The sequence below is a fragment of the Somniosus microcephalus genome, unplaced genomic scaffold, assembly GCF_052327205.1.
Source record: "Somniosus microcephalus isolate GS21.2 unplaced genomic scaffold, FLI_Smic_1.0 unresolved_chr1, whole genome shotgun sequence".
NCBI lineage: Eukaryota > Metazoa > Chordata > Chondrichthyes > Squaliformes > Somniosidae > Somniosus > Somniosus microcephalus.
The window spans coordinates 91,614,764-91,628,620 of record NW_028225179.1 but is presented as its reverse complement, the minus strand read 5'-3'; the positions used below and the strand labels follow the sequence as shown (position 1 = coordinate 91,628,620).

General features: G+C 43.4%; 1 pseudogene across 1 annotated transcript in view; it reads left to right on the top strand.

Annotated features, from left to right (window-relative positions):
* Positions 1 to 13,857, top strand: part of LOC147095592 (zinc-binding protein A33-like) — a 63,306-nt pseudogene that overhangs the window by 37,075 nt on the left and 12,374 nt on the right. The window contains exon 7 of the transcript XR_015074574.1: positions 3,862 to 4,122. The product of XR_015074574.1 is annotated as a zinc-binding protein A33-like (transcript). The remainder of the gene's footprint in view (positions 1 to 3,861; positions 4,123 to 13,857) is intronic.

Below are 13,857 nucleotides of genomic sequence, written 5' to 3'. Positions count from 1 at the left end.
AGAGGGGGCAGAATAGCTTTACTAGAATGGTACCAGGGATGAGGGAATTTAGTTATGTTGGGAGACTGGAGAAGCTGGGTTTGTTCTCCTTAGAGCAGAAAAGTTTCAGAGGAGATTTGATAGAAGTGTTCAAAATCATGTACGGTGAATCAGGAGAAACTGTTTCCAGTGGCAGAAGGGTCAGTAACCAGAGGACACAGGTTTAAGGTGATTGGCAAAAGAACCAGTGTGAACATGAGGAAACACTATTTACAGCGAGTTGTTGTGATCTGGAATTCACTGAATGAAAGTGTGGTGGAAGCAGATTTAACAGGAACTTTGAAAATGCAATTGGATAAATACTTAGAGGGAAAACAAAATTACAGGGCTTTGGGGAAATAACAGGTGAGTGAGAATCATTGGCTCGTTCTACCAAACAGCCGACACAGGCACAATGGGCCGAATGGCCTCCGTCTGTGCTGTATCATTCCATGATTGGATGGAGTTAAAATACAGAACAGCCATGATCTAATGGAATGACGGGAAAAGGCTCGAGGGACTGAATGGCCTCCTCCTGTCCCTAAATCAATATTGGTGATGTTGGAGGTGAAATGCTTACCATATGGGTATAACATTCCTTTGCCTGTTATTTTAATGGTGCAGCCTGCTTAAAACAACTGGGATATCACCTGTTTTACAGCAGTGGACAATAACATGTCTCACTAATATTGCCAACAGTAATTTTAGGCAGAAAATGTACAGCAGTACAGCGAGTGATAAGAGTCAATGAACAAGTGTATTTGTAGCTTGGTCTGAAATTCCTCTTTTCACTATTTTAGCAGAGCCTCAATCTGTTCACAGCAGATAGAATAACACCGCCACTGAAAGGGAGGAGGGTTGAATTTTCAGATTGTGTAGCTTGTAAACTTTCTATCACCCAGCAGAAACACGGAAAGTGACCAGCCTGTGATTGGCTTTTCATTGACCTTAACAGGGCGAGGCTGTATTTGCCAGTGAGGTTTGCCCCTGTTCTGATAAGGTGCAAACACAGGATTAGAGATTGCTGCTGCTTTTAACAGCCAGCTCTATAATCGCTACCGATCAGGTTCAGTGGGAAATATTCTCGCTGGTACTTTCAATTTGTGTCCCAGTCTCCCTCCAGTTTCAAGTCTTTGCCATTGACCAGTGTGTTCTTTTCTAATCCAATTCCGCCCGCAGTTCCTAATGCTGGGAATAGAGCCAGAGACTCCCTCCCGAGTGACGGGAGGCGAGTTCTTTCTCATTGGATAGAATGAGTTTTACTGAACGAGATAAACAGAATAATGTGGGAGGAGTTCTGACATCTACAAAACCTTCCCGTCTCGCTGTGCAGTGTTTTAACTGAGCGACTCCCTGAAACATGTTCCTCTTTGCTTTACTGAGCCTTTACTTTTTTCAAAGGGTGGTTCCTGGTAAGTCAAATGACCGGACTTGTGCGGTTATATTCATTATTACACGACATGACCGCCATTGTGAACAACGTTCATTCCGGAATATTAATGACTTCCCCCGTGTTTAGTCCGGGATACACCGACTTCCCTCTTGTTTAGTCCGGGATACACTGACTGTCCCGTGTTTAGTCCGGGTGTACTGTTCTCTTGTATAGTCCGGGTTACACCGATTGCCTCTTGTTTATATCGGTTTACAGCGACTGCCCCGTGTTTAGTCCAGGATACACTGACTGCCCCGTGTTTAGTGCAGGATACACTGACTGCCCGTGTTTAGCCCAGGTTACATTGACTGCTCCTGTGTTTAGTTCGGGATTCACTAACTGTCCCGTGTTTAGTCCGGGATTCACTGACTGCCCCCATGTTTAGTCCGGGATTCACTAACAGCCCCGTGTTTAGTCCGGGATTCACTGACTGCCCTCTTGTTTAGTCCGGGTTACACTGACTGCCTCCGTGGTTAGTCGGGGTTACACTGAATGCCCCCGTGGTTAGTCGGGGTTACACTGAATGCCCCGTGTGTAGTCCGGGTTACACTGACTGCCTCGGACCTTGCGGATGCCCTGGGGGAGCTCCTGGGCTGGATGGAGTGGCAAGGTGACGATAGGGGCTCGTGTGGAGCTACACGCTTAAAAAACTTGCCATTGATTTACTGCAGGACTGAAGTAATGTCCCTCGATCGTAGATGGGGATTTGTGCGGCGAATCAGGCCGACGTGTTGGCAACTCTGGTTGTACCATTCCAGGAGCATTCATCACATAACCTCCAGCCCAGCCAACCCGCCTTTATTCCCCATCTCCAATATATTGTTATATAATTGCGACTTTTTTAATGTTATTGTTATCTTTCTCCCGGGTTTCTTGTAACGGTGTCTAGGAGATTAATCTTTAATTCCTGGAGACTCCAGGATTGTTCTGGTGGGTTGGCAAGCTATGCCCCGCCCATCCGATTGATAATGTTGGTGGGGACTGTATAATTTTCGTGACCCGGCTTCAGACACATGAAAGGAGCGCCAATTCTTTTGATTTAGCCTGCAGTCCTTTAAAGGGAGGGTGCACTTTTCAACGGTGGTTGGTGCAGTGCGACCTTACTGGAGCATCAGGCTGCATGACACGGTCAGGAGTCCTCCGATTCTCTGGGGCAGCCGTGGAAGTGCTTGTAGAGCAAGTTAGCACCGGTATTGAGGTCCTCGTCTCTTCTAATAGGCAATGATAGGCCCGTCAGCTTAGTCAGCAGTAACGGCGGGAGGTGGATGAGCAAGCCAGTGGCAGCAACAATGGCTATAAAGTGCATGGTACCCGAAAGCAGCTGAAGGCTCGCGACAGCCTGTTTTGGTCTATCGTTCAATTTTCTTTCCAATGACTTCAATCCAATAGAAATTCAGAAGGCGGGCAAAGCTGGCTGCTGATTCACTGTCGCCCGTTCTGCGCCGCCGCCCAAGACAAATTTATACTCCATTTTCCCATGAATTTGTCTGCATTGCAGGAAGAAACTTAATGACCTCACCAGGACTGCCATAGTCAGACTCAGCTTCACATCTCTTTCAGTCTGCACAGCCTCGTACCGCCTGAAGTTAGCTGCTGCACTACTAATCCTTTCCTCCCCATTTCCCATGGCTCTCCTCCAATCACAACAGACCCTTCACTACATTCCAGAGTGGAATTACCAGAAGTAGAATTAACAAGTCAAAATATTCAGCAGCCAGTACATGCATTTTAAACAGTCTAAGTAGTGAAATCCCACAACATAATAGAAGAAAAATGTCTCCCAAATATTCCAGGATTTTATTTGAGACCAACTGAGGGTCCCATTAATACCTGCCTTCCAATTGGTTCCACTTTTCGGGCAGGATCAGGAACTAGGGGTAACAATGTGGGCAGAGAGGGAAATGTTGTTGAGGGCCTTGATAACTTCCTTTAACCCCAATTTGCATATATTCAAGCTGCTTTTCCCTTCTTTCGCTCAGCAAATCTGAGGCCAATTTTGTTGTCACTACAAGCAGCGGGCTGGGAACAGATCACTGTACACACACCAGGGATGGATTCTGCATGGCCTAGTACCATAATTCTGGGTGAACTTCCTCACTAATTCACCAAAGAATCCCCAGGTCAGATGTGGGACTAAAATCTTAAATTTACGATTTACAAATGAGATGTAATAATGTAATTTATTCGAAACATAACATTTTTCATTTATTTCGAAATGGGAATATTCTTCTAAATGGATAAGATTTCATATTAAGGCTCATTTTGCCTTCTATGCAATGTTTTAACATGGGAGCGATCGCAAAATATTCAGTGATCTCGCATTTTTCTGAATACATTATTTTTTCCCAATTGTTTAGCAAACTGACATTTCTAATATTTGATATGCCAATTATTTTGTTATTATGTCCTAGAGTCTCACTCTCTGCTATATTACTACACCCTGAACCATGGGAGTACTGATCTGCCGGAGTTTAGTGTTCTGGGGCGTTTGGATGGCTGTGAGATAAACTATTATGACAAAAATATGAAAATAACTGTTCCAAGACAGCAATGGATGGCGGAAGCATTTGGCAAGAGTTACTGGGAAGGATACACAATCACTCAAGCTGGTTTCCACGGACTCATCAAGGGACAGGTTGATAAATGGTTGCAGCAGAACAACCAAACATCAAGTGAGTATATTCGTTTGAATGAATGCAGCGAATGACAGGGGTCATTTTCACTTGGGGGATAGTGTAGCATCAGCGATATTGACCCTTCCATTGACTTCAGTAGAAGGGAACATCAGGCGAGGTATATAATGGGCAACTAATTGGATATCGCCCATTTTATACCGTCTCTGGAAGGTAACATTAACCCAATGAACAATATCGGTGATACTGCGGGTGAAATTCAATATTGGTCGTGTCAAATGGGCAGTAGCAGCGAGGCTGCCGTTTATTCATGTTGCCTGATGTACCTTTCCATACCCTTCACTGTACAATGGGCCGGGGTATATAACAGGCGGCTTTTCTGCTCTCGCCCATTTAGCAACCCTGCTGAAGTTGAATTTGACTTTCATCGCCAGGTAAAATTCGGGCGCCTGTGAATCAGCTGTTGTTTATCACCTCAATCGATTTTCTGAAAATGGAACATGGTGTAAAGTGGGTGGCCGATTCACCATTGGCCACATATCACCTGGTGATAAAAGTTAAACCCCCCACCCCCAAAACCATCAGTGTTTATTGAATGACATTTGTATTATTACATTTAATTAATGGTATTAACAATATTGTATTTATTGAATGATTTTGCTGATTGTTTTACATGTAACGAATCATATTTATTTATTGGAGTAATTTTTAAATCTTCAGTCAAAAATGTAAAACAGTCAATATTGGACCGGCCACCCGTTCTAAACCTCGCTCGGATTCCCTTTCCATTGGGCGAGGTTTATAACCGGCCGCTGACCCGATATTACCCGCTTTACACTATGGTCACAATTTAAAATTACCCAACCAATTCATGGTAATATTACTTTTAGTGTATGATATTAGTAAAATATTTATTGAATGACTTTGGAAATATCACATTTATTGAATCATATTGGAAATATAATGTTTATTGAATTATATTGTCAATATTTAATTTAAGTTTTTATTCATATCATTGCATTTGTTGAATGATATTGGTGAGCACATATATATGTAATGTCGATGTGTAAGTTTGAGGCTCCAATGCCATCTTATATCCAGTAGGTGGTTTATCAGAAAGTCATACAGCCCGACCAGTAGTTTTCTATTCATTTGGAGTAACTTTGGTCCTTGTGCAATAGTGTAAAATGAGCAATATCGAGCTGACTGCCCAATATACACCTTGCCGGATATTGCCTTTCGTTGACCTCAATGGACATGAAAATCAGGCTGGGTGTGTAATGGGCTGCCGGTCCAATATCTCCCATTTTACACTCTCACCCAGAGTCAAAATTACCCGCATGGAGTCAAGTCCATTGTAACAAGGGCGGAGGACAGTGAATTTTAGCCCACACCATGGAAACATTTTTCAGGCCCTAATTGATACGAAAATAAAAACAGAAAATGCTGGAAATACTCAGCAGGTCAGGTAGCATCTGTGGAGAGAGAAACAGAGGTAACGTTTCAGGTCGATGACCCATCGTCAGAACCAGAGTTGTTTTATACATCGGAGTTTTCCGGAAGTACAGGCTGAAGATTGGGCAAATTAAGCTACAGCACCACCACCGGAGGGTGGGTGCAATTACAGGTCATCGACCTGAAACGTTATCTCTGTTTCTCTCTCCACAGATGCTGCCTGACCTGATGAGTATTTCCAGCATTTTCTGTTTTTAATTTAGATTTCAAGCACCCGCAGTATTTTGCTTTTGCCCCAATTTATACTTTTTGGCATGTTATATTATTTATAGCTAAGTAGCAAAGTTGATAGAAAACTGTGAAGGTGCGAAATTGAGTTGTTTTACACATCGGAGTTTTCCAGAAGTACAGGCTGAGGAGTTGGGCAACTTAAGCTGAGGCATTAAAGCGCCAACAACGGAGGGAGGCTGCAATTACAGCCTGCTAACTTTACATCGTCAATTCCCATTTTAAATGTTGGCAATTAGAATCATAAAATTATACAGCACAGAAAGAGGTAATTCGGCCCATCGTGCCTGTGCCAGGTCTTTTAAAGAGCTATCCAATGAGATCAACACCCCTGTCCTTTCCGCATAGCCCTTCAAATTTCACCCTTCAAATATTTATCCAATTCCCTTTTGAAAGTCACTATTGAATCTGCTTCCAGCGACCTTCAGGCAGGGCATTCCGGATCACAAGTTGTTGCATAAAAAAAATTCTCCTCATATCGCCTCTGGTTCTTTTTCCAATTACATTAACTCTTTGTCCTCTGGTTACCGACCTCTCTTCCACTGCAAACGGTTGCTCCTTATTCACTCTATTCAAGCCCTTTATGATTTTGAATATAAAGTCACATAGGGTTTCATAGGATATATGGGACAGAAACAGGTCATTCGGCCCAACCAGCTTATGCTCCATTGGAGCCTCCTCCCATCTTTCTTCATCTAAATCTATCAGCGTAACCCTTTATTCCTTTCTCCCTCATATGCTTGACCAGCCTCCCCTTAAATGCATCTATACTATTCGCTTCAACCACTCCCTGTGGTAGCAAGTTCCAACAATCTCGCCACTCTTTGGGTAAAGAGCTTTCTTCTTTATTCACTACAGGATTTCTTGATGACTATCTTATATTGATGGCCTCTAGTTATGCTCTTCCCCACAAGTGGAAAGATTGTCACTGCATCAATTCTATCATAACTGTTCATAACTTTAAAGACCACTATTAGGTCACCACTCAGCCTTCTTTTTTCAAGAACAAAGAGACCCCGCCTGTTCATCCTCTCCTGATATGTATACCCTCGCATTTCTGGTATCTTCCTTGGAAATCTTCTCTGCACCTTCTCCAGTGTCTCAATATCCTTTTTATGTTATGGCTACCAGAACTGCTCGCAGTACTATAAGTGTGGCGTAACCAAGGTTAACATAACTTCACTACTTTTCAATTCTATACCTCTAGAAAAAAAACCTAGTGTTTAGTTTTTTTTGGCCTTGCTAACCTGTGCCACAACTTATAGCGTTTTGAGTATTTGTACTCTGAGATCCCTTTGATCCTCTACCTCACCTAGACTCACACCTTCTAAGTAATAAGTGACCTCCCTATTCTGCCTACCAAAATGTAATACCTCACATTTATCTGTATTGAGCTACATTTGCCAAATATTTGCCTATTCTGCAACTTTGCTAAAGTCCTCCTGTAATTTGTTGTGGACCTCCTCAGTATTGACTATACCCCCACCCCAATTTGGTATATTCTTCAAATTTAGAAATTATGCTTTTGATTCCACAGTCTAAATCGTTAATGTAAATTGTGAACAGCAGTGGTCCCAGCACTGATCCTTGTGGAACACCACTATCCACCTTCTGTGAAAAGCTGCCCTTTACTCCATTTCTCTGTGTTCTGTATTGAAGCCAGCTATCAATCCATTCTGCTTCTAGTACCCTGACTCCGCATTCTCTGAGTTCAGGAGTTAGGCTCTAATTAAAACCCAGGACCTCGAGGGTAATAATTTCTGGATTATTGCCCGAGCCACATGCAAATTGTCATTGAAGCAGACAGATCCGGAGAATTAACACGGGACTATAGAGCTGGTGTTGGAAAGAGTGGTTCCTTTTCATGGACATTAGCACAAGTTCTGTGGCAGGAAGGAGCTACACCGATGGGATGGGCTCCACCTGAACCGGGATGGGACCAGTGTCCTAGCAGAAAGTGTAATAATGCGGGTGGCAAAGGCTTTAAACAAGTAAGAAGAGAGGAGGGATCTACCAGAAATGTAAACAGCCTAAATATAAACAAAACAGGAAAAGTGAGCATAGGAAAAAAATAAAGTAAGGGAGGACATAAGCGGGAAGGTAATAAATAGAGTTATAGAACAGGAGTCTAAAAAGATGGTTGAGCAAAAAGTGAGAGGAAATCTCATTGAAAATGGGTTAATCTCTCTGTACAGCAATGCACACAGTGTTTGTAATATAACAGGCGATTTGGAGGGACTGATGCGTTGGGATGAACCAGATATAGTAGGGATTACTGAGACATGGCTACAGAAAAATCAGGACTGGGAATTAAACATTGCAGGGTATGACATATTTAGAAAAGATTGAAAGGGAAAAGGGGGAGGTGGAGTTGCTGTACTCATAATGGATAACATAATGTCACTAGAAAAAAAGAGACCTAGCTTTCAGCAAGACAAAAATACAATTCACATTGTTAGAGATAAAAGAAAATAAAGGATCAATCACACTAATAGTCGTAGCCTACAGACCACCTAATAGTGGAAGGGAGGGGGCAGAAGAAATACAGAGACAAATCAGAGAAATGAGTTAAAAACATAGAATAATAACCATAGGGGATTTCAACTACCCCGATATTAATTGGGCATAAGCAGTGGGTAAAGGGGATAAGGGAATGGAGTTCCTACAATGTCTATAGGACTCCTTTCTAACCCAATATGTAAAAAGTCCAACAAGGGATGATTCATTATTGGATCTAGTTATGGGAAATGAGCCAGAGCAGATAAGAGAATTAAATAAGTGAACATATAGGCAATAGTGACCATAATATAATACGCTTTAAGATAATAATAGAGAAGGACATCAGTATGAGAATAAACAGTTCAGAGAAAAGCTGATTTTGAGGGGCTGAGAATAGAACTTGGGAAGAAAAAATGGGCAACAATATTGGCAAACAACAATGTAGAACGACAATGGGAAACATTTAAAATGGTGTTCAACAGAGTGCAGCAAAAATATATTCTGCTAAACGGAAAGAACAAACTAAACACTAATGCGACACCATGGATGAATAAAGACATAAGGAAACAATTGAGGGTAAGGAAAGATGTATATATTAAGTACATAGACAGCAGAGTAGTGCATGGTAAGAGAGAATATGAAGGGATTAGAGGGAAATCCAAAAAAAATTAGGGATGCAAAGAGGAATATAGAATTAAATAATCATGAACATAAAACAAAATAGCAATATATTTTACAGGCACATCAATAAAAAAGGAAAGTTGAGATGGGAATATGGCCATTAAGGGATAGACAGGACAATACCACAGGTAACGATAGGGAGACAGCAGAAATATTAAATAATTATTTCGCTTCGGTATTTAACAGGGAGATAGAAAAGGTGGACACGATATTGGATGATGAGCTGAGTGATGAGGTAAGTACATTTTAAATTAAAAAGGGGCTATATTAAATTAACTAATCAAACTCAAAGAGGATAAAACTCCTGGTCCGGGTGGATTGTATCCATACATTTTAAAAGAATCTAGGGAAGAGATAGCAGAAACATTACTCCACATATTTAATAATTCTTTAGAAAAAGGTATAGTTCCAGGGGGCTGGCGGATAGCGAAATTAATACCTATATTTAAGAACGTGGATAGAACATGTCCAAGGAATTATAGACCAGTCAGCTTAACATGGGTGGTCGGAAAAATAATGAAATCCCTACTAAAGGAGAGAATAGAAGAACATCTAGAAATGGAAAGCATGATAATGAACAGTCAGCATGGATTTCAACAAGGAAAACCTTGCTTGACCAAACTCATTGATTTTTTTGAAAAGGTACCAGAGAGAGTAGACAATGGTAATGCAATAGATGTAACTTTTCAAAAAGCCTTCGATAAGGTACCCCACAATAGACTAATTCATAGAGTCTGAGAATGTGGAGTCAGAGGACAAGTAGCAGAGAGGATCGCTGGCTGGCTTCAAGACAGAAAGCAGAGAGTGACGTAATAAAACTCACTACACACATGGTTTGAGCATAAAGCAAGGCTTTAATCAACTTGTTTCAGAACATGGCGGCCTAGTTGTACTTCACTAGTTCCTTGTCTTAGAAAATGTCCCTGAAGAGCTGGGGCCGACACCCAAGTATTTATACTCATTGGACGGTGCCACCAGCTGGCCGTTCAGCGTTATTTCATGAGTAGTTTCTTGATGAATGATGAGATTTATAACATTCTTCCTGCCTAAAAGATTTGGAAGTCCGACAACTTCCTCGTAACGGATTAGGCGGACCACAAATAGCTGCAGTCTTTTAGATTTTTATTTATGGCTAGAAGGCACGTCTCCGTGGACCATGTCTTGGTCCCTGGGCCAACTGATCTGTACCGGTGGATCAACAGGGCCCATGTTGCTCTGATTGACCTAAAGGGAGGCTGGGGAGATCGTGACTCCGGCTGCGGGTTCCCACAGGCGCAGAACTGACTTTATCCTGTTGGATAGCCGGGGATTGACCAGCGCCCTGGCCTCAAGTGGCCATCCCACAGGGAGCACTCAACTGGAAGCTGAAGAATCTCTCGTGAGTTGTGACATTGGTAGACGTAGAAAGGAGAGACCTGATGGAATGCAACATGTCAGGTAGCATAGTTTCCCACTGCAGGTCTGGTAGGTTGTGTGACCTCAGCGCAAGATGAACAGCATTCCAAATGATAGCATTTTATCTCTCAACCTGTCCGTTACCAATGGTATGGTACGGTGTTGTTAACTCCGTGAATTTTGATGTATGGTGTCCTTCAATCTATCAACAGAGACTGTAGAGGAACAATCAACAGGTGTTTACTGGATGAAGGTTACTCTAAATCTAAAGTACAGATCCCTACTCAGGGTTTATATACAGGTGTGGTCACTGCTGCTACTACAGTATACAGGAGCTGTAAAAGTAGTTCTCCCCTTAAAGGTACATACACTACAATTCCTCCCCTTTTAGATTAACAGTACCATAACATTCATTTAACAATTAACACTTTTAACATGCAACATTAACTGCAAATAGTACATTTATAAATTCAGTCTTCGGGGTGGTTTCCTGATCCTTTCTGGATAGCACCTTTCCTGAGTGTCTTGCTCTTGGTGCGGAGGCGATTCTGGCCCCCTGTCGTCGGTTGGTTCATCAGCTTCCGATGCTACTGTTTCTGGGGTAGATGCCACCTGTATGTCGGGTTCATCACCAGGTACGCAAGACCTGAGGTTGACTCGCTCCTGTGACTCTAAGATGTGGTCAACATGGCGTCTCACAATGTTCTCCCCAACATCCACTGTGTACATTAGTGGCCGCTGACGTGTGCATATCGTTCCTGGTTGCCATTTCTCTGTTCGGTAGTCGCGGGCCAAGACTGGTTGCCCTACATTGAAGCTCCTTTTCGGCTTCTCATTGATGTGCTGGAATTGCTTATTCTCAACATCTCTTCGTACATTTGGTCTGAGCAAATCCAGACGAGATCTCAACCTGCGGTTAAAGAACATCATAGCCGGGGTCTGGTTGGTGACTGCATGTGTCGCATTTCTGTGGGCTAACAGGAAATTGTCCACCTTATGCTGCAGTGGAAGGTCGTCATCGCACATGGCCCTTACTGCTTTTTTAAAGATTTGTACGAACCTCTCAGCCAATCCATTTGTTACTGGATGATACGCGGCGGATGTGTAATGCCTTACCCCATTCCTTTCCATAAATCTTCGAAACTCTTCGGACATAAACTGTGGTGCATTATCAGAGCAAATCTGCTTTGGCAAGCCGTTCCTGGCACATATGGTCCGTAGGACTGCAATAGTTTTCTCCGTGGTGATGGAGGACATTTTGATCACCTCAGGCCATTTCGAGTGCGCATCCACGGCTATTAAAAACATTGAGTCCATGAATGGACCAGCAAAATCAATATGCACCCATTGCCATGGAGATGAGGGCCACTCCCATGGGTGTAGAGGGGCATGTGGTGGTCCATTTTGGACCTTCTGCATCTTGAACAGCTCTTTGACAGGTCCTCGATTTGCTGATCGAACCCCGGCCACCACACATAAGCCCTCGCAAGGCTTTTCATTTTCACCCCTCCCAGATAGCCTTCGTGAAGCTCATTGAGCACTCTCTCCCTTAACTTGGGTGGAATTACCACTCGTGATTCACACATCAAGGTCCCCTGGCACACTGACAGCTGTGCTCTTCTGGATGAGAATGCTGGCAACAGTGAGACGCCATGTGCTGGCCATCCCTTCACCGTCAAATCATATACCCGAGACAGTGTTGGGTCATTTCGGGTCTCCTTCTGTATACCAGCGTTAGTTACTGGCAAGCATGCAATTATAGTCGAGTGAAATATTTCGACAGGATCCACTGCTGGTGCTTCCTCCGCATTAGGCAGTGGCAGGCGTGATAGCCTATCAGCGTTTCCATGCTGTTTCGTGCCCTTATATTCGATATCATATTGGTGCGCCCCTAGAAAAAGGGACCATCTTTGTAGCCATTGCGCAGTCATCATCGGAACACCCTTCTTTGGATTAAAGAGGAAGATAAGTGGTTGGTGGTCAGTCAGGAAGGTGAAATTCTGCCCGTGCAGATAGTGGTTGAACTTTTTCACTCCCCACACTAGGCTGAGGGCCTCCCTGTCAATCTGGGCGTAGTTACGCTCGGCTGAGGTTAGTGACCGAGACGCAAAGGCTATTGGCCTCTCCGAGCTGTCCGGGAATTTGTGCAACAGCACCGCTCCAATGACATAGGGTGATGCATCACACGCCAACCGAATTGATAGTGCTTGGTTGAAATGAGCCAACACCTCTTTTGATATGATCAATTCTTTGCACTTTTGGAAAGCTCGTTTACATTCGCCATTCCACTTCCATGGTACCCCCGTTTGCAGTAGGTTGTTCAGTGGGTGTAGTACTGTAGACAAATTCGGCAAGAACTTATGGTAGTAGTTAACCAACCCGAGGAACGACCTCAGTTGTGCCACATTTTCCGGTGCTGGAGCCTTGACTACTGCCTCAATCTTTTCAGGGGACTTATGTAACCCCTCTTCATCAGTAACATGGCCACAATATGAGATCTGTTTCTGGAAAAACTCACATTTGTCGTGATTAGCTCGGAGCCCATAATCCTTCAATCTAGTGAGCACCGGGTTGGCGAGGTGATCACAGTCATTTTCGCCCGTGACCAGGATGTCGTCCAAATAACACTGGGTCCCTGGAATCCCTTGCAGAACTTGATCCATTGCCCTTTGCCAAATAGCCGGAGCTGATGCTACCCCGAACACCAGCTGGTTGTATTGGTAGAGACTTTTATGAGTGTTGATCGTGAGGTACAGTTTCGAGGCTTCTTCTACCTCCATTTGCAGGTACGCCTGGGCCAGATCAATCTTAGTTAAGCATTTCCCTCCAGATAGTGAGGCAAAAATATCTTCAATCCGCGGAAGCGGATATTGTACAGTGAGAAGGACTGGGTTCACTGTCACCTTAAAGTCCCCACAGATGCGAACCTTCTTTGGTTCCCCAGGTGTATTACTCAATGACCTCTTCATTACAGAAATGATGGGTGCAGCCCACTCGCTCCAGTCCACTTTGGATAGTACTCCAGAACGTTCCAAACCTTCCAGCTCTGCTTTGACAGCTGGGCGGATCACATAAGCTACCGGTCTGGCCTTAAAAAACTTTGGGCTTGCATTTTCCTGTATTTTGATCGTCGCTGTTATGCCATTTAGTGTTCCGAGTCCCTCCTGGAACACTTCTTGTGCATCAGTTAGCATTTTTGACAGTCGTCCAGGTGTGACGTCATCATCCTTTTTGGCATCTGCAGTCAGTGCTTGTATGGAATACCAATCTAGCTGTATCTTCCGGATCCATTCACGCCCTAGTAGTGGTAGTCCTCCATCTGGCAATACATATAGGTCCATTTTTGGTGCTTCCTTGCCATTGTATATCACGTTCACCCTTATTTTTCCTTTGGGATAGGCCTTTTGCCCCGTGTACGTCTTCAAGACAATCTCTGTATCTCTCAAGGATATATGT